Source organism: Rhinoderma darwinii, unplaced genomic scaffold (genome assembly GCF_050947455.1).
Source record: "Rhinoderma darwinii isolate aRhiDar2 unplaced genomic scaffold, aRhiDar2.hap1 Scaffold_978, whole genome shotgun sequence".
NCBI lineage: Eukaryota > Metazoa > Chordata > Amphibia > Anura > Rhinodermatidae > Rhinoderma > Rhinoderma darwinii.
This window is the reverse complement of record NW_027464552.1, coordinates 44,901-65,469: the sequence shown is the minus strand read 5'-3', so window position 1 is coordinate 65,469 and position 20,569 is coordinate 44,901. Positions and strand designations below refer to the sequence as shown.

Sequence of the window (20,569 nt, the reverse complement as noted above, 5' to 3'; positions counted from 1 at the left end):
CATAAATTAATCCATCCAAACCAGGTATGTGGGGTACCTGGGAGGTCAATTACTGAGTCCCTGAATATTTTACGTGACATCATTTGGTATTTTAAAGAAAGGGGTCAAAGCCTTGCTATTTTATCCTTAGATTTCGAGAAGGCTTTTGACCGGGTCTCCCATGAATATCTTTTTATGGTTCTTAAAAAGATGGCTGTTCCTGAAATTATTTTAACACGTATTAAGCTTTTATATCGATCCTGTTTTAGCCAAATTTCTATCAACGGATTTTTAACTAAAGGTGTTCCTCTTTTATCAGGGGTGAAACAGGGGTGCCCGTTGTCTCCGCTCCTTTTTATTTGTGCCATAGAACCTCTGTTCACCCTAATAAGAGATGATAAAGTCATCAGAGGCGTGCCCATACCTGGAGGAAAGGGGAACCAGGTAAAAATCCTAGGCTATATGGATGACGCCACCGTCCTATGCCCAGACGCCGCTTCTATGAGACGGGCATTGAGGAACACCGGCTTTTTTTGTGAAGCCTCTGGTTTTAAATTAAACGTTGATAAGTGTGACTGTTTTTATACTGGTGTATGGGATTCCTCTGTGACACCAGGAGTTAACATGCAGCAGGATCAGATAAAAATTTTAGGAATTGTTTTTAATCAAGAAAACGATGGGAGACCCAATTGGGATTCAGTAATTGCCAAAATGGAAAAAAAGGTTTTAATGTGGAATTTGAGAAATCTCACCATGGAGGGAAAAGTTTTAATAATTAAATCTGTTTTATTACCCATAATGCTTTATGTAGCTATGGTTTTCCCTCCAACAATTTTATATATTAAAAAAGTGACCAGGATCTGTTTTATGTTTTTATGGGGTTCCAAAATGGAAAAACTAAAACGTGATTTTATGTACAGATGTAAGGACAATGGCGGGAGAGATGTTCCTAACCTTTTTAACTTCTTTTACATTAAATACTTTTGCTTCTGTTTTAAAATGTATAATTCTGATGGTATTTTTAGCTACTTTTTAAAGTACGCTACGGGCATGATTTTTAAACGATGGTTTCGTGTCCCTTTGAATTCTCCTGTGCTTCTGTGTCCCCCAAAACAATATGCGGTGCTCGAAAAAACTGTCAGGCTCCTAGGTCTCCAAGAATTGGAGCCTGACATATTGGGGGACCAGAAAAAAGTGTCACTCTCCTGTAGGCGGCAGGAGGATACACTGGCAGTTTCAAATTTCTCACAGGCAAGGTCCAAGGTGGTGTGGCGGAACGTTTTCGGGAAATTTATGGCAAATGTGCACAAGGACCTTGCCTGGGCAATCGTTCACCAGTGCCTCCCTACTCGTGAATTCCAGCATAGGCGAGGACTGGTGGCGAGAGCCAAGTGCCCGAGAGACAGGTGTGGTGACGACGAGACGATAATGCACCTGTTTTGGAACTGCCCATATGCACAGGAGGTTTGGAGGAAGGTAGGCCCATTGCTGAAATGGGCCTGCGGTCTTAAAGATCTTAAATTTGAATACGTGTTTTATGGTCTTTTTAACTGCCCAAGTTTTAAACAGCAAATGGTCTGTTGGATCATTTTAAACTGTTTTAAGAATGCCATTTGGAAGGTTAGGAACATTCTGCTTTTTAAACATGATTTTATTGACGTTAAAAATTGTGTGAAATATGCCCTAAGTGAAATGTATATTTATTATCTTAGGGACAAAAAGCAGCTAGGGGTAAAAGAAGCAACATCCATGTGGTGTTTGCAAATGTGGAATACCATAACATTGTAAATAAAAATGGTTTTATTCTTTTATGTCTTTTATGCCCTGTATAAATTTTATCCTGCTATTGTTCTGTACTTTTATTATAACATCTGTATTAATGGTCTTATTATTATTACTTTTGTATTCATTTAAATGTATGAATATTCATGTATTATGCTGTTGATTTTATCTTGTGGTTTCAATTTTAAAAAAAAAGTCTGTAAAATATATTATTTTTGCCAATAAAAAACTTTGTTGAAACCTTATCTGTTCTTATCAGTTTAATATCTGATACGTCCCCTATCTGGGGACCATATATTAAATGGATTTTTAGAACAGGGAGATGGAAATAGAGCTTGCTCTGTCCACTCCACGCATTGACCTGGTATTGCAGTATTTCCAGGACCGGTGCACCCTTCCCTTATGTGTTGACTAAAATCAGATTCCAAAAGTGCTATTTGTGTTTGCTATTGTTTTTGTCTTTCTGATGGGATCTCCCCTTTTAATCCCATTATTTCAACACCTGTTGGACAATGCATTTGTACAGTCATGTGTGATAATGAGCTCATTTATTAAATGCAATTAATTAATACATTGCCACCTCTTGTTGTGTGTGTGTGTGTGTGTGTGTGTGTGTGTGTGTGTGTGTGTGTGTGTGTGTGTGTGTGTGTGTGTGTGTGTGTCTTCTGTGTTTCTGTGTTTCCGGCATTTCACATTGGAACAGCTCATTCACCTTCCTTGTCTTCTCTCCGCCCTCCCTTTTAGGTAGGTTAAAGAGCTGCACCTGAGCCAGCCACTGATTGATTGATGCAGCACCACAGTCAAATAGTGGAGTGGAGTAGGGGGAACAGCAAACAGCCATTAAAGCAGCCCGCCCGCCACAATGGACCTACCTGTGTACACTAGATGGATGTGATGGAATGTACTGTCGTCCCTACATTTCCAAGAAGAAGTAAGAATTGCAGTTGCAACAAACCCTTGCTTGCCTACAAAGAGAGCAGCAATTTGGATTTGTTACTATGTTACCTGGAAGAATAACAAACTGTGCAAGGATGGAGGTTGTAGGAGCAAAGAGAAGTTGTCTGTAAAGTTGGTGGATGCCTATTTTCCATTTTGCAGTCCCTTGTCTCCCTCTTGTGGCCTCCTGGAGGCAAATAAATGTGCAAAAAAAAGACAGCCTGGCGGCCGGCTGTTGCAGTGTTGCCCTCTCAGGCAACACTGAGTGACTGACTGAGCCGCACCGTCTTATATAAAGTTCAGACGGAACTTTGCACGTGTCATAGTGGAGCCCTCAGGATTCCAGAGCCAGCTTTCTGACATCATAATGGGGCCTGCCTCAGAGATAGATAAAAGCCTGGGCCCAGGCAGTGTTGGTCAGTGCTGCTCAGCAGGCAGCACTGGACTGGACTGGACTGGATTACAGCTGATACAAGGTGTGAAGGAACAAGGGGTGGCTGTGGGCATGCACTTGCTGCCGCTGCCAGTGTTTATCTGCATGGCAGGAGGGCATTTGGGCGTTGCCAGGAAGGCGTTTTTATGTAGATTCCTCCTCTTTCAGCACTGCATTGTGGTGCAAGCAAAAGAAGCAAATCCTGTGTAGCTTCCTCTCCGGCCTTTATTCACCTCCCTCCCGCTTAGTAGCTGTAAATGTGTGTGAGCCTGCAGGGCCCCATGGAATTGCCTAGGAGTAGGCTGAATCAATCGCTGCAAGGGGTGAACAGCAGTATGGGACAGGCTCGGGCAAGGCAAGGGCCGCTCGGGTTATCGCTTCTCGGCCTTTTGGCTCAGATCAGGTTTATTGCCTGGTCTGGGCCGGGGGTTCGGTCTTTCGTGGAGTCCTATCCGACGTTCTTGGGAGCGATCATCGTGCCGTTGGGCATTCCATTTCAAGATGGCAGCTGTGCGTAACACTATCCGTTTCGTGGTGAATGAGCAGAGGAGAGACGAAGTTGATACTGGACATATCATTGAGAACATCCTTCTGGACCTGGCTGGAGTTAAGTTGGTAGAGGTATTCTGTATCCAAGCTTTCAGCAATATTGCTACATATGATGTATCCTTTTTTGAGGCCGCCTACTGTTTAAACGTTTTTCAGTTGCTAAAGGAAAAACACATGCATGAGGCATTAACATCCATTGAAGTGCAACCTCTTTTTTCTACAGTGGAGAAATGTATAACAATTCATATGTATAACCCATTTTTGGATAGAAGGCTGGTCAGGGCTTTTTTAGCTCATTACTGTACCCATGTTAGAGGAGGTGTGGAGCAGAAGAACCTATGGGGAGTCTTTAATGGTGATATCAAGTACTGGGTCAGGCTGAAACCTGACTCCAGCTGTATTGGAGGAGTGATGAATCCTCCTGCTAACTTTTCCATTGGTGGGAATAAGGGATATCTGTACTACCAAGATATGCCATGCTTTTGTAGATCATGTTTTTCCTACGGGCATACCAAAGATGCATGCAAAGGCAAAGTTTGCAGAAATTGCAAAGAAACAGGACATGAGGCTAGTGCATGTATTTTCCCATCCAGGTGTGATATTTGTGGTTTGCCTGGTCATACCTGTAGGAAATGTCCAAAGGTGTTTCCTTTCTTAGGACAAGAGAGAAGAACATGGGGCAGACAGGTGAGAACAACAAGTTCCCTTGCTGCCTCTTCTGAGGTAATTTCAGAGCCAGCTGGCAGTGTTTCTGTGGCTGCTTCTCAGGACCCTGGGAAAGCTGGATTAGGAGAGGTTCTAACCTCACATACTAGCAGCATGGAGTTGGGTGTGGTCCCTCCTGCAGAGCAAAGTGTTGATGAAACACCTGGGGTTATGCCTATGGAAGGTGAAGACACAGCGCCACCTATTGGGTGTGCTTCCCCTGATGATGGTGCAAGTATGCAAATTTTGTCTTTTTCTAGCCCAGAATCAAAAATGGAAGACTCAGCTAAAGTGGAGTGGTCAATATCGGAGGAGGACGAGAAGGAGGCCAGGATGCCTAGTGCCACTAGTGCTGAAATTTTTCATAAAGTGGTCTCAAAAAGGGGGAAGTCTGGAAAGGCGGTGAAGAGACTGAAGATAGGCTTATTGGAAGATTCTGCTCATGCAAATCCCTTCTCATTGCTGGACAGTGACTCTAGTTCTAGCCCTAAGTCATCTGAGGTGGCCTCAGAAGTACCCAGCTCTCCTGGGGAAGGTTTCCTCAGTGAAGTCAATGTGGCAAATCTGGAAAGAGCTATGTATTTCCCTGGGACGTGATATGTTCTGGTTATCTCATGGCTTTCCTTTGCACTAACCATACTATGCCCGCATGTCTTTGAGATTAAAGATTGTCTCTCAAAATGTACGGGTGTTCTCCTCTGCTCACAAGCGTGCTGCAGTCCTGGACTTTTTGGCCTCTAAGGGCAGTGACATTGTTTGCGTACAAGAATGTGGTTTGTCAAAAATGCCAAGGAAAGAAGAATGGAAGTTTGGGGAAGCAATCTGGTCTTTTTCTTCCACAAATAGGAATGATGGAATTGGTATTCTCTTTAAAAATAATGAGTTTGTCATCAAACAGACTCAAATTATACAGGAAGGAAGATGTGTCTGCGTGTTACTAGCCTATAAGGGGTGGCAGTTTAGGCTAATTAATATCTATGGCCATGCTGTGAAAACTGATAGGTTGGCACTTTTTGATAGTTTAAAATTTTTTCTACATGGTAAAGTTCCTGTTATTATTGTTGGTGATATTAACTGCATCCTGGAGAAGCAGGCCCGAGCTGGATCCACAGAGTCTAATGTGGACGCTACCGGAAGTTTGTGGAATAAAATTTTGCAGGACTTTGCTTTGCAGGACGCTGTCACCAGGAAACCAGGTCCATTTACTTACCATGCCGATGACGGAAGAACGGATTCTCGTCTGGACTTTTTCTTTTTTTCTACTTCAGCAATGAAATGTGTAGATTATGCGCAGGAGAGAGTGTGGTTTTCAGATCACGAGTGTTTGTTGGGGGTTTTTGTTATAAATAATTTATTTTATGGTAGAGGGGTATGGAAGATGAATGTCAGTTTTCTGAGTGATGAAAGGGTAAAAACTAGTTTTGGGAAAAAATATGGGTTTTGGGTTAGGAAGAAAAGTTCTTTCTCTAATGTGTGTGAATGGTGGGTATGGGTGAAAAAAAAGATTGGTGGGTTTTTTAGACAGATAGGGTATAGAAGAGCGAGAAGGAAAAGATTGCAATATTCACGCTTTAATATGCGGATGACGTTCCTTCAACAATGTAAAAATTTGGGTATGGATGTAAGACACGATTTGGAAAAAACAAAAAAAGATATTAAGGAGTGGTTCCGAGAGAAAGGGAAAGAAATAATATTTAGGTCTAAGGTGGAGGTTAGAGATAATCACGAGAAGTGCACTAGATTTTTCTTTAAAAAAATGTGTGGTGGGAAAAGTGGAATGAATGTATTATTGGATAAGGATGATAAAGAGGTGTTTGGTAAGGATGTGATTGATGTGGTGTCTGATTTTTATAAACAACTGTATGATGTGAAGAAGTGTGATCTGGGTGATGATGATGAGTTTTTGGATATTGTGTGTAATTTTGTTCCTGAAAGTGAATGTTTGCCTTTGCTTGGTGAGATTATGGATGGTGAAGTAAAGGATGTGGTGGGAAGTATGGCTAAAAATAAGTCTCCAGGGATCGATGGAATACCAGCTGATTTCTATGGGAAATATTGGGATATAATTGGGAAGGATGTTATTGATGTTATGAGAGTGTTGTTTTCTGGGACGAATATGTGTGATGTGATGAAGAAGGGTATGGTAGTTCTGTTGCATAAAAAAGGAGATAAGAGACGGTTAGAAAACTGGCGACCAATTACTTTGTTGAATACGGATTATAAAATTTTTGCTAAGCTGATTGCGAATCGTATGAGAGACGTGATTGGGTGTGTGATTGATGAGGATCAGGTATGTGCGGTACCGAAAAGGAAATTGCATGAGAATGTGGCGTTGGTGCGGGACATGCTTGAGGATTGTAAGGGTCGGAATAAGAAGGTGATTGTGTGTGCGTTAGATTTTGAGAAAGCGTTTGATCGTGTGGCGCATGTGTTTTTGTTTAAAGTGTTAGAGAGAATGGGTTTTCCGGTTCAGTTTGTGAGTTTGTTGAAGAATTTATATGCGAATGCAAAGAGTTGTGTGCAGGTGAATGGTTTTTTTTCAGAATCATTTAGTATTATGTCTGGTGTGCGACAGGGTTGTCCGTTGTCTCCCATCCTATTTATTTGTGCGATTGAACCATTGTTGCAAATGATTAGAAATGATAAGGTTGTGAAAGGTTTGGTGGTGCCCGGGTGTGATGGAAAGCGTGTGAAAGCTTTGGGATATATGGATGATATTTGTGTATTGTGCGATTCAGTGTATGATATGTCCAGAGTGAAGTTGATTGTAAATATGTTTTGTATTGCGTCTGCTTTTAAAATAAATTGGGGTAAGAGCAAATTTAAAATATTTTTCAGTAATGAGCGAGTGAGTGATTCTGATATGGAACAGGTGAATGGTGTGAAAATTTTGGGTATTGTGTTTGATGATGAGCTGAAAGGGAAAGAAAGTTGGGATGAGTTAGGTGGTAGGATTGTGCGAAAGTTGGAAATGTGGAGAATGAGGGATCTTTCTTTTTCGGGGAAGGTTTTAATAGTCAAAAGTATTATTCTACCTATGATTTTATATGTTGCTCTGGTTTTTCCTCCTGCTGTTGCTATGTTAAAAAAAGTGAATAGAGTTTTGTTCCTTTTTTTATGGGGGAGCGGGATTGAGAAGGCAAGGAGAGAAATTCTAATGAAAAGCAGACGTAATGGAGGCCTTGATTTCCCAAATTTGGAGATTTTCATTGGAATTAATTGTGTACGTTTTTTTGTAGAGCTTTTATTTAAGGAATCCAAGGCTTCCAGAATGTCTAAGTACCTAGCTGGAACGGTGATTCAGCGTCTAAGGTGGGAAAAACGAAATTTATGTAAACCAATTGCTTTTCAGTGCTCAGGGTGGTATTTGTATGTAGAAAAATTTATCAAAAAGTTCCAGCTAGAGGATGTAAGAATGGAGAGATTTTTGAGAGAAAAGAATGTTGTGAGAAGTATGTGTATGAATAATGTGATGTGTTCTGTAAATGGTTTGAATTCGATGGAGTCTAAGTCTGTGTGGAAGAAGATTGTTACGTATGATGTGTCAAATAAGCAGAAAGATTTGTTATGGATGTCGGTACATGGAGTGTTGCCTGTAAGGAGTGTGCAGAAAAGAAGAGGTTTGGTTGCATCTGAAAGGTGTCCGAGAGAAGGTTGTGGGGATGATGAGGATGTGAGTCATGTGTTTTGGTCGTGTAAGCATGCAAAGGATGTTTGGAAAAAGTTGAGTGGGTTGTGTGAAGAATTGACTGGTTTGAAGAGTTTGACGTATGAAATTGTCTTGTTTGGTTTGTGTAGTTTGGGTAGTGAAAAGGATAGAGTGTTGTGGATTTTTCTGACTTGCGTGAAAGAGGTATTGTGGAATACGAGGAATTTGAATGTGTATAAAAGAGAAGTATTTGAGATGGAGGATGTGGTTAGTATGGTATTGGCTAAATTGTATTTTTATTATAAATGGGATCTAGAAAGAGGTATGGATGCGGAAGGGATATGGCGAATGTTAAAATGGAGGTATTTAGTTTGAGGAATTTTGTTTGATTTATCTTGTATTTGATGGAAAAATAAAATAATGAACCAGAGTGATGAGATTTTTTGAAAAATAGAGAGGTGGTTTGAACAACTACAGTTCTCGGTTTTATTCAAAAAAACCTGAATGGTTTAATAAAAAAAAAAAAAAAAAAAATCTGTTCTTATCAGTTTAATATCTGATACGTCCCCTATCTGGGGACCATATATTAAATGGATTTTTAGAACAGGGAGATGGAAATAGAGCTTGCTCTGTCCACTCCACGCATTGACCTGGTATTGCAGTATTTCCAGGACCGGTGCACCCTTCCCTTATGTGTTGACTAAAATCAGATTCCAAAAGTGCTATTTGTGTTTGCTATTGTTTTTGTCTTTCTGATGGGATCTCCCCTTTTAATCCCATTATTTCAACACCTGTTGGACAATGCATTTGTACAGTCATGTGTGATAATGAGCTCATTTATTAAATGCAATTAATTAATACATTGCCACCTCTTGTTGTGTGTGTGTGTGTGTGTGTGTGTGTGTGTGTGTGTGTGTGTGTGTGTGTGTGTGTGTGTGTGTGTGTGTGTGTGTGTCTTCTGTGTTTCTGTGTTTCCGGCATTTCACATTGGAACAGCTCATTCACCTTCCTTGTCTTCTCTCCGCCCTCCCTTTTAGGTAGGTTAAAGAGCTGCACCTGAGCCAGCCACTGATTGATTGATGCAGCACCACAGTCAAATAGTGGAGTGGAGTAGGGGGAACAGCAAACAGCCATTAAAGCAGCCCGCCCGCCACAATGGACCTACCTGTGTACACTAGATGGATGTGATGGAATGTACTGTCGTCCCTACATTTCCAAGAAGAAGTAAGAATTGCAGTTGCAACAAACCCTTGCTTGCCTACAAAGAGAGCAGCAATTTGGATTTGTTACTATGTTACCTGGAAGAATAACAAACTGTGCAAGGATGGAGGTTGTAGGAGCAAAGAGAAGTTGTCTGTAAAGTTGGTGGATGCCTATTTTCCATTTTGCAGTCCCTTGTCTCCCTCTTGTGGCCTCCTGGAGGCAAATAAATGTGCAAAAAAAAGACAGCCTGGCGGCCGGCTGTTGCAGTGTTGCCCTCTCAGGCAACACTGAGTGACTGACTGAGCCGCACCGTCTTATATAAAGTTCAGACGGAACTTTGCACGTGTCATAGTGGAGCCCTCAGGATTCCAGAGCCAGCTTTCTGACATCATAATGGGGCCTGCCTCAGAGATAGATAAAAGCCTGGGCCCAGGCAGTGTTGGTCAGTGCTGCTCAGCAGGCAGCACTGGACTGGACTGGACTGGATTACAGCTGATACAAGGTGTGAAGGAACAAGGGGTGGCTGTGGGCATGCACTTGCTGCCGCTGCCAGTGTTTATCTGCATGGCAGGAGGGCATTTGGGCGTTGCCAGGAAGGCGTTTTTATGTAGATTCCTCCTCTTTCAGCACTGCATTGTGGTGCAAGCAAAAGAAGCAAATCCTGTGTAGCTTCCTCTCCGGCCTTTATTCACCTCCCTCCCGCTTAGTAGCTGTAAATGTGTGTGAGCCTGCAGGGCCCCATGGAATTGCCTAGGAGTAGGCTGAATCAATCGCTGCAAGGGGTGAACAGCAGTATGGGACAGGCTCGGGCAAGGCAAGGGCCGCTCGGGTTATCGCTTCTCGGCCTTTTGGCTAAGATCAAGTGTAGTATCTGTTCTTATCAGTTTAATATCTGATACGTCCCCTATCTGGGGACCATATATTAAATGGATTTTTAGAACAGGGAGATGGAAATAGAGCTTGCTCTGTCCACTCCACGCATTGACCTGGTATTGCAGTATTTCCAGGACCGGTGCACCCTTCCCTTATGTGTTGACTAAAATCAGATTCCAAAAGTGCTATTTGTGTTTGCTATTGTTTTTGTCTTTCTGATGGGATCTCCCCTTTTAATCCCATTATTTCAACACCTGTTGGACAATGCATTTGTACAGTCATGTGTGATAATGAGCTCATTTATTAAATGCAATTAATTAATACATTGCCACCTCTTGTTGTGTGTGTGTGTGTGTGTGTGTGTGTGTGTGTGTGTGTGTGTGTGTGTGTGTGTGTGTGTGTGTGTGTGTGTGTCTTCTGTGTTTCTGTGTTTCCGGCATTTCACATTGGAACAGCTCATTCACCTTCCTTGTCTTCTCTCCGCCCTCCCTTTTAGGTAGGTTAAAGAGCTGCACCTGAGCCAGCCACTGATTGATTGATGCAGCACCACAGTCAAATAGTGGAGTGGAGTAGGGGGAACAGCAAACAGCCATTAAAGCAGCCCGCCCGCCACAATGGACCTACCTGTGTACACTAGATGGATGTGATGGAATGTACTGTCGTCCCTACATTTCCAAGAAGAAGTAAGAATTGCAGTTGCAACAAACCCTTGCTTGCCTACAAAGAGAGCAGCAATTTGGATTTGTTACTATGTTACCTGGAAGAATAACAAACTGTGCAAGGATGGAGGTTGTAGGAGCAAAGAGAAGTTGTCTGTAAAGTTGGTGGATGCCTATTTTCCATTTTGCAGTCCCTTGTCTCCCTCTTGTGGCCTCCTGGAGGCAAATAAATGTGCAAAAAAAAGACAGCCTGGCGGCCGGCTGTTGCAGTGTTGCCCTCTCAGGCAACACTGAGTGACTGACTGAGCCGCACCGTCTTATATAAAGTTCAGACGGAACTTTGCACGTGTCATAGTGGAGCCCTCAGGATTCCAGAGCCAGCTTTCTGACATCATAATGGGGCCTGCCTCAGAGATAGATAAAAGCCTGGGCCCAGGCAGTGTTGGTCAGTGCTGCTCAGCAGGCAGCACTGGACTGGACTGGACTGGATTACAGCTGATACAAGGTGTGAAGGAACAAGGGGTGGCTGTGGGCATGCACTTGCTGCCGCTGCCAGTGTTTATCTGCATGGCAGGAGGGCATTTGGGCGTTGCCAGGAAGGCGTTTTTATGTAGATTCCTCCTCTTTCAGCACTGCATTGTGGTGCAAGCAAAAGAAGCAAATCCTGTGTAGCTTCCTCTCCGGCCTTTATTCACCTCCCTCCCGCTTAGTAGCTGTAAATGTGTGTGAGCCTGCAGGGCCCCATGGAATTGCCTAGGAGTAGGCTGAATCAATCGCTGCAAGGGGTGAACAGCAGTATGGGACAGGCTCGGGCAAGGCAAGGGCCGCTCGGGTTATCGCTTCTCGGCCTTTTGGCTAAGATCAAGTGTAGTATCTGTTCTTATCAGTTTAATATCTGATACGTCCCCTATCTGGGGACCATATATTAAATGGATTTTTAGAACAGGGAGATGGAAATAGAGCTTGCTCTGTCCACTCCACGCATTGACCTGGTATTGCAGTATTTCCAGGACCGGTGCACCCTTCCCTTATGTGTTGACTAAAATCAGATTCCAAAAGTGCTATTTGTGTTTGCTATTGTTTTTGTCTTTCTGATGGGATCTCCCCTTTTAATCCCATTATTTCAACACCTGTTGGACAATGCATTTGTACAGTCATGTGTGATAATGAGCTCATTTATTAAATGCAATTAATTAATACATTGCCACCTCTTGTTGTGTGTGTGTGTGTGTGTGTGTGTGTGTGTGTGTGTGTGTGTGTGTGTGTGTGTGTGTGTGTGTGTGTGTGTCTTCTGTGTTTCTGTGTTTCCGGCATTTCACATTGGAACAGCTCATTCACCTTCCTTGTCTTCTCTCCGCCCTCCCTTTTAGGTAGGTTAAAGAGCTGCACCTGAGCCAGCCACTGATTGATTGATGCAGCACCACAGTCAAATAGTGGAGTGGAGTAGGGGGAACAGCAAACAGCCATTAAAGCAGCCCGCCCGCCACAATGGACCTACCTGTGTACACTAGATGGATGTGATGGAATGTACTGTCGTCCCTACATTTCCAAGAAGAAGTAAGAATTGCAGTTGCAACAAACCCTTGCTTGCCTACAAAGAGAGCAGCAATTTGGATTTGTTACTATGTTACCTGGAAGAATAACAAACTGTGCAAGGATGGAGGTTGTAGGAGCAAAGAGAAGTTGTCTGTAAAGTTGGTGGATGCCTATTTTCCATTTTGCAGTCCCTTGTCTCCCTCTTGTGGCCTCCTGGAGGCAAATAAATGTGCAAAAAAAAGACAGCCTGGCGGCCGGCTGTTGCAGTGTTGCCCTCTCAGGCAACACTGAGTGACTGACTGAGCCGCACCGTCTTATATAAAGTTCAGACGGAACTTTGCACGTGTCATAGTGGAGCCCTCAGGATTCCAGAGCCAGCTTTCTGACATCATAATGGGGCCTGCCTCAGAGATAGATAAAAGCCTGGGCCCAGGCAGTGTTGGTCAGTGCTGCTCAGCAGGCAGCACTGGACTGGACTGGACTGGATTACAGCTGATACAAGGTGTGAAGGAACAAGGGGTGGCTGTGGGCATGCACTTGCTGCCGCTGCCAGTGTTTATCTGCATGGCAGGAGGGCATTTGGGCGTTGCCAGGAAGGCGTTTTTATGTAGATTCCTCCTCTTTCAGCACTGCATTGTGGTGCAAGCAAAAGAAGCAAATCCTGTGTAGCTTCCTCTCCGGCCTTTATTCACCTCCCTCCCGCTTAGTAGCTGTAAATGTGTGTGAGCCTGCAGGGCCCCATGGAATTGCCTAGGAGTAGGCTGAATCAATCGCTGCAAGGGGTGAACAGCAGTATGGGACAGGCTCGGGCAAGGCAAGGGCCGCTCGGGTTATCGCTTCTCGGCCTTTTGGCTAAGATCAAGTGTAGTATCTGTTCTTATCAGTTTAATATCTGATACGTCCCCTATCTGGGGACCATATATTAAATGGATTTTTAGAACAGGGAGATGGAAATAGAGCTTGCTCTGTCCACTCCACGCATTGACCTGGTATTGCAGTATTTCCAGGACCGGTGCACCCTTCCCTTATGTGTTGACTAAAATCAGATTCCAAAAGTGCTATTTGTGTTTGCTATTGTTTTTGTCTTTCTGATGGGATCTCCCCTTTTAATCCCATTATTTCAACACCTGTTGGACAATGCATTTGTACAGTCATGTGTGATAATGAGCTCATTTATTAAATGCAATTAATTAATACATTGCCACCTCTTGTTGTGTGTGTGTGTGTGTGTGTGTGTGTGTGTGTGTGTGTGTGTGTGTGTGTGTGTGTGTGTGTGTGTGTGTGTGTGTGTCTTCTGTGTTTCTGTGTTTCCGGCATTTCACATTGGAACAGCTCATTCACCTTCCTTGTCTTCTCTCCGCCCTCCCTTTTAGGTAGGTTAAAGAGCTGCACCTGAGCCAGCCACTGATTGATTGATGCAGCACCACAGTCAAATAGTGGAGTGGAGTAGGGGGAACAGCAAACAGCCATTAAAGCAGCCCGCCCGCCACAATGGACCTACCTGTGTACACTAGATGGATGTGATGGAATGTACTGTCGTCCCTACATTTCCAAGAAGAAGTAAGAATTGCAGTTGCAACAAACCCTTGCTTGCCTACAAAGAGAGCAGCAATTTGGATTTGTTACTATGTTACCTGGAAGAATAACAAACTGTGCAAGGATGGAGGTTGTAGGAGCAAAGAGAAGTTGTCTGTAAAGTTGGTGGATGCCTATTTTCCATTTTGCAGTCCCTTGTCTCCCTCTTGTGGCCTCCTGGAGGCAAATAAATGTGCAAAAAAAAGACAGCCTGGCGGCCGGCTGTTGCAGTGTTGCCCTCTCAGGCAACACTGAGTGACTGACTGAGCCGCACCGTCTTATATAAAGTTCAGACGGAACTTTGCACGTGTCATAGTGGAGCCCTCAGGATTCCAGAGCCAGCTTTCTGACATCATAATGGGGCCTGCCTCAGAGATAGATAAAAGCCTGGGCCCAGGCAGTGTTGGTCAGTGCTGCTCAGCAGGCAGCACTGGACTGGACTGGACTGGATTACAGCTGATACAAGGTGTGAAGGAACAAGGGGTGGCTGTGGGCATGCACTTGCTGCCGCTGCCAGTGTTTATCTGCATGGCAGGAGGGCATTTGGGCGTTGCCAGGAAGGCGTTTTTATGTAGATTCCTCCTCTTTCAGCACTGCATTGTGGTGCAAGCAAAAGAAGCAAATCCTGTGTAGCTTCCTCTCCGGCCTTTATTCACCTCCCTCCCGCTTAGTAGCTGTAAATGTGTGTGAGCCTGCAGGGCCCCATGGAATTGCCTAGGAGTAGGCTGAATCAATCGCTGCAAGGGGTGAACAGCAGTATGGGACAGGCTCGGGCAAGGCAAGGGCCGCTCGGGTTATCGCTTCTCGGCCTTTTGGCTAAGATCAAGTGTAGTATCTGTTCTTATCAGTTTAATATCTGATACGTCCCCTATCTTGGGGACCATATATTAAATGGATTTTTAGAACAGGGAGATGGAAATAGAGCTTGCTCTGTCCACTCCACGCATTGACCTGGTATTGCAGTATTTCCAGGACCGGTGCACCCTTCCCTTATGTGTTGACTAAAATCAGATTCCAAAAGTGCTATTTGTGTTTGCTATTGTTTTTGTCTTTCTGATGGGATCTCCCCTTTTAATCCCATTATTTCAACACCTGTTGGACAATGCATTTGTACAGTCATGTGTGATAATGAGCTCATTTATTAAATGCAATTAATTAATACATTGCCACCTCTTGTGTGTGTGTGTGTGTGTGTGTGTGTGTGTGTGTGTGTGTGTGTGTGTGTGTGTGTGTGTGTGTGTGTGTGTGTGTCTTCTGTGTTTCTGTGTTTCCGGCATTTCACATTGGAACAGCTCATTCACCTTCCTTGTCTTCTCTCCGCCCTCCCTTTTAGGTAGGTTAAAGAGCTGCACCTGAGCCAGCCACTGATTGATTGATGCAGCACCACAGTCAAATAGTGGAGTGGAGTAGGGGGAACAGCAAACAGCCATTAAAGCAGCCCGCCCGCCACAATGGACCTACCTGTGTACACTAGATGGATGTGATGGAATGTACTGTCGTCCCTACATTTCCAAGAAGAAGTAAGAATTGCAGTTGCAACAAACCCTTGCTTGCCTACAAAGAGAGCAGCAATTTGGATTTGTTACTATGTTACCTGGAAGAATAACAAACTGTGCAAGGATGGAGGTTGTAGGAGCAAAGAGAAGTTGTCTGTAAAGTTGGTGGATGCCTATTTTCCATTTTGCAGTCCCTTGTCTCCCTCTTGTGGCCTCCTGGAGGCAAATAAATGTGCAAAAAAAAGACAGCCTGGCGGCCGGCTGTTGCAGTGTTGCCCTCTCAGGCAACACTGAGTGACTGACTGAGCCGCACCGTCTTATATAAAGTTCAGACGGAACTTTGCACGTGTCATAGTGGAGCCCTCAGGATTCCAGAGCCAGCTTTCTGACATCATAATGGGGCCTGCCTCAGAGATAGATAAAAGCCTGGGCCCAGGCAGTGTTGGTCAGTGCTGCTCAGCAGGCAGCACTGGACTGGACTGGACTGGATTACAGCTGATACAAGGTGTGAAGGAACAAGGGGTGGCTGTGGGCATGCACTTGCTGCCGCTGCCAGTGTTTATCTGCATGGCAGGAGGGCATTTGGGCGTTGCCAGGAAGGCGTTTTTATGTAGATTCCTCCTCTTTCAGCACTGCATTGTGGTGCAAGCAAAAGAAGCAAATCCTGTGTAGCTTCCTCTCCGGCCTTTATTCACCTCCCTCCCGCTTAGTAGCTGTAAATGTGTGTGAGCCTGCAGGGCCCCATGGAATTGCCTAGGAGTAGGCTGAATCAATCGCTGCAAGGGGTGAACAGCAGTATGGGACAGGCTCGGGCAAGGCAAGGGCCGCTCGGGTTATCGCTTCTCGGCCTTTTGGCTAAGATCAAGTGTAGTATCTGTTCTTATCAGTTTAATATCTGATACGTCCCCTATCTGGGGACCATATATTAAATGGATTTTTAGAACAGGGAGATGGAAATAGAGCTTGCTCTGTCCACTCCACGCATTGACCTGGTATTGCAGTATTTCCAGGACCGGTGCACCCTTCCCTTATGTGTTGACTAAAATCAGATTCCAAAAGTGCTATTTGTGTTTGCTATTGTTTTTGTCTTTCTGATGGGATCTCCCCTTTTAATCCCATTATTTCAACACCTGTTGGACAATGCATTTGTACAGTCATGTGTGATAATGAGCTCATTTATTAAATGCAATTAATTAATACATTGCCACCTCTTGTTGTGTGTGTGTGTGTGTGTGTGTGTGTGTGTGTGTGTGTGTGTGTGTGTGTGTGTGTGTGTGTGTGTGTGTGTCTTCTGTGTTTCTGTGTTTCCGGCATTTCACATTGGAACAGCTCATTCACCTTCCTTGTCTTCTCTCCGCCCTCCCTTTTAGGTAGGTTAAAGAGCTGCACCTGAGCCAGCCACTGATTGATTGATGCAGCACCACAGTCAAATAGTGGAGTGGAGTAGGGGGAACAGCAAACAGCCATTAAAGCAGCCCGCCCGCCACAATGGACCTACCTGTGTACACTAGATGGATGTGATGGAATGTACTGTCGTCCCTACATTTCCAAGAAGAAGTAAGAATTGCAGTTGCAACAAACCCTTGCTTGCCTACAAAGAGAGCAGCAATTTGGATTTGTTACTATGTTACCTGGAAGAATAACAAACTGTGCAAGGATGGAGGTTGTAGGAGCAAAGAGAAGTTGTCTGTAAAGTTGGTGGATGCCTATTTTCCATTTTGCAGTCCCTTGTCTCCCTCTTGTGGCCTCCTGGAGGCAAATAAATGTGCAAAAAAAAGACAGCCTGGCGGCCGGCTGTTGCAGTGTTGCCCTCTCAGGCAACACTGAGTGACTGACTGAGCCGCACCGTCTTATATAAAGTTCAGACGGAACTTTGCACGTGTCATAGTGGAGCCCTCAGGATTCCAGAGCCAGCTTTCTGACATCATAATGGGGCCTGCCTCAGAGATAGATAAAAGCCTGGGCCCAGGCAGTGTTGGTCAGTGCTGCTCAGCAGGCAGCACTGGACTGGACTGGACTGGATTACAGCTGATACAAGGTGTGAAGGAACAAGGGGTGGCTGTGGGCATGCACTTGCTGCCGCTGCCAGTGTTTATCTGCATGGCAGGAGGGCATTTGGGCGTTGCCAGGAAGGCGTTTTTATGTAGATTCCTCCTCTTTCAGCACTGCATTGTGGTGCAAGCAAAAGAAGCAAATCCTGTGTAGCTTCCTCTCCGGCCTTTATTCACCTCCCTCCCGCTTAGTAGCTGTAAATGTGTGTGAGCCTGCAGGGCCCCATGGAATTGCCTAGGAGTAGGCTGAATCAATCGCTGCAAGGGGTGAACAGCAGTATGGGACAGGCTCGGGCAAGGCAAGGGCCGCTCGGGTTATCGCTTCTCGGCCTTTTGGCTAAGATCAAGTGTAGTATCTGTTCTTATCAGTTTAATATCTGATACGTCCCCTATCTGGGGACCATATATTAAATGGATTTTTAGAACAGGGAGATGGAAATAGAGCTTGCTCTGTCCACTCCACGCATTGACCTGGTATTGCAGTATTTCCAGGACCGGTGCACCCTTCCCTTATGTGTTGACTAAAATCAGATTCCAAAAGTGCTATTTGTGTTTGCTATTGTTTTTGTCTTTCTGATGGGATCTCCCCTTTTAATCCCATTATTTCAACACCTGTTGGACAATGCATTTGTACAGTCATGTGTGATAATGAGCTCATTTATTAAATGCAATTAATTAATACATTGCCACCTCTTGTTGTGTGTGTGTGTGTGTGTGTGTGTGTGTGTGTGTGTGTGTGTGTGTGTGTGTGTGTGTGTGTGTGTGTGTGTGTCTTCTGTGTTTCTGTGTTTCCGGCATTTCACATTGGAACAGCTCATTCACCTTCCTTGTCTTCTCTCCGCCCTCCCTTTTAGGTAGGTTAAAGAGCTGCACCTGAGCCAGCCACTGATTGATTGATGCAGCACCACAGTCAAATAGTGGAGTGGAGTAGGGGGAACAGCAAACAGCCATTAAAGCAGCCCGCCCGCCACAATGGACCTACCTGTGTACACTAGATGGATGTGATGGAATGTACTGTCGTCCCTACATTTCCAAGAAGAAGTAAGAATTGCAGTTGCAACAAACCCTTGCTTGCCTACAAAGAGAGCAGCAATTTGGATTTGTTACTATGTTACCTGGAAGAATAACAAACTGTGCAAGGATGGAGGTTGTAGGAGCAAAGAGAAGTTGTCTGTAAAGTTGGTGGATGCCTATTTTCCATTTTGCAGTCCCTTGTCTCCCTCTTGTGGCCTCCTGGAGGCAAATAAATGTGCAAAAAAAAGACAGCCTGGCGGCCGGCTGTTGCAGTGTTGCCCTCTCAGGCAACACTGAGTGACTGACTGAGCCGCACCGTCTTATATAAAGTTCAGACGGAACTTTGCACGTGTCATAGTGGAGCCCTCAGGATTCCAGAGCCAGCTTTCTGACATCATAATGGGGCCTGCCTCAGAGATAGATAAAAGCCTGGGCCCAGGCAGTGTTGGTCAGTGCTGCTCAGCAGGCAGCACTGGACTGGACTGGACTGGATTACAGCTGATACAAGGTGTGAAGGAACAAGGGGTGGCTGTGGGCATGCACTTGCTGCCGCTGCCAGTGTTTATCTGCATGGCAGGAGGGCATTTGGGCGTTGCCAGGAAGGCGTTTTTATGTAGATTCCTCCTCTTTCAGCACTGCATTGTGGTGCAAGCAAAAGAAGCAAATCCTGTGTAGCTTCCTCTCCGGCCTTTATTCACCTCCCTCCCGCTTAGTAGCTGTAAATGTGTGTGAGCCTGCAGGGCCCCATGGAATTGCCTAGGAGTAGGCTGAATCAATCGCTGCAAGGGGTGAACAGCAGTATGGGACAGGCTCGGGCAAGGCAAGGGCCGCTCGGGTTATCGCTTCTCGGCCTTTTGGCAAGATCAGGTGTAGTATTTCTGCATCTGGTTTTGTTGGGAGGTGTCCAGGGTACCCTGCTCCTTGGCCTTGGGGGATCGTCTCTTTTCACAGAGAGACTTCACCCCCTTGCTGCTATTTGGGGAGTGGGCTTAGCCCCCGGACAACGAGTTGCGATCGCGCCTTACCCAAGAGGTCAACCGGCCTTGAGGCGTTTTTCTAAGAGCGTTCCGAGGGCGTTTATCGGGCTTCGTAGGTGTCTGGGGTACCCTAATCCTTGGCCTTGGGGGAGGGTTCCACTTAATTGTGGAATCTGAGCCCTTGCTGCTATAAGGGACAGGCTTAGCCCCCAGGCACTGAAAATGCCATATACATTTGGATTTGCATCCGGGGACACCCGGTTGCGCCAGTCCGTCCGCATCGAGGTGGAAGAAGGCCATCGCCAGCGGAAGAACCTTCGCTTCATTGTGGAGGTGATTCTGCTGGACTTCCTGGGGCTCAAGCGGGCGGACATCCTGTGTCTCAACGACCAGGAAAGCCGCGGTCGGTACACCGTATCCTTTACGGCCGCGGCATGTTGCGACAACATGCACAAAAGATTGTCTGATGCGGACCAGAGTGAGGAGCGGCTAAATGGACTGAACTTTTTATTCCTCTACGGGGAGGAAGAAGTCCCGCTCGTGATGTGCATGTTCAGTCCATTTGTCTCAGAGTGTGACATTGAAACCTTCCTCAGTCGTTACTGCAGGGAGGTCCGCTTCTCACATAAAATCTTGAACACCCAGAGCTTCTGGAATGGCAAAAGAAAATATTGGGTGAAGTTCCGCCAGGATCCCAATGGCATTGGAGGCTTACATCACCCACCCCAGAACTTTGCCATTGGGAAGAATCGAGGATTCCTATTTTACCCCCAGATGCCAATAGCCTGCCGGAACTGCTTGAGATATGGCCACACCAGAGAACATTGTGACCGGCCCCATGTGGTGCAGTGTAACAGGTGTGGCCAGGTTGGACACGTAGCGGCAAAATGCAGTTCCGAGGTGTTGTGCAATCTGTGCGGCATGACTGGGCATGCTTTTAAAGATTGCCCCCGCAGAGCGAAATCTGGGCCACCCAGACCAGGGCCAGAGCGGCAGTTTGCAACATGTGCAGACGCCGCTGGTAATGCCCCAAAACGAGCATTGACGACTGAGGGGTCCAGGCCAAAGTCCTTCACAGCTCCATCGGGGGGCCCACCGATGTCAGCCTCGAGGGACGGCCATAGGGATTCCACCGGGTCCAGGCAGAGCAGG

The 20,569-nt window shown here is 45.4% G+C and overlaps 7 non-coding genes and 1 pseudogene across 7 annotated transcripts; all 8 read left to right on the top strand.

Moving 5' to 3' along the window:
* The first annotated feature begins 1,967 nt into the window (after window positions 1-1,967).
* Window positions 1,968-2,159, top strand: LOC142734427 (U2 spliceosomal RNA). Its single transcript, XR_012880383.1, has one exon. It is a non-coding gene; the product is annotated as a U2 spliceosomal RNA (small nuclear RNA).
* Window positions 2,160-8,512: 6,353 nt separating this feature from the next.
* Window positions 8,513-8,720, top strand: LOC142734428 (U2 spliceosomal RNA; annotated as a pseudogene).
* A 1,348-nt stretch (window positions 8,721-10,068) lies between these two features.
* Window positions 10,069-10,259, top strand: LOC142734397 (U2 spliceosomal RNA). The gene has a single exon (XR_012880358.1). It is a non-coding gene; the product is annotated as a U2 spliceosomal RNA (small nuclear RNA).
* Window positions 10,260-11,603: 1,344 nt separating this feature from the next.
* On the top strand, window positions 11,604-11,794 carry LOC142734395 (U2 spliceosomal RNA). Its single transcript, XR_012880356.1, has one exon. It is a non-coding gene; the product is annotated as a U2 spliceosomal RNA (small nuclear RNA).
* A 1,342-nt stretch (window positions 11,795-13,136) lies between these two features.
* On the top strand, window positions 13,137-13,327 carry LOC142734394 (U2 spliceosomal RNA). Its single transcript, XR_012880355.1, has one exon. It is a non-coding gene; the product is annotated as a U2 spliceosomal RNA (small nuclear RNA).
* Window positions 13,328-14,675: 1,348 nt separating this feature from the next.
* On the top strand, window positions 14,676-14,867 carry LOC142734421 (U2 spliceosomal RNA). The gene has a single exon (XR_012880380.1). It is a non-coding gene; the product is annotated as a U2 spliceosomal RNA (small nuclear RNA).
* A 1,343-nt stretch (window positions 14,868-16,210) lies between these two features.
* LOC142734393 (U2 spliceosomal RNA) lies at window positions 16,211-16,401 on the top strand. Its single transcript, XR_012880354.1, has one exon. It is a non-coding gene; the product is annotated as a U2 spliceosomal RNA (small nuclear RNA).
* A 1,342-nt stretch (window positions 16,402-17,743) lies between these two features.
* On the top strand, window positions 17,744-17,934 carry LOC142734392 (U2 spliceosomal RNA). Its single transcript, XR_012880353.1, has one exon. It is a non-coding gene; the product is annotated as a U2 spliceosomal RNA (small nuclear RNA).
* Window positions 17,935-20,569: the final 2,635 nt, after the last annotated feature.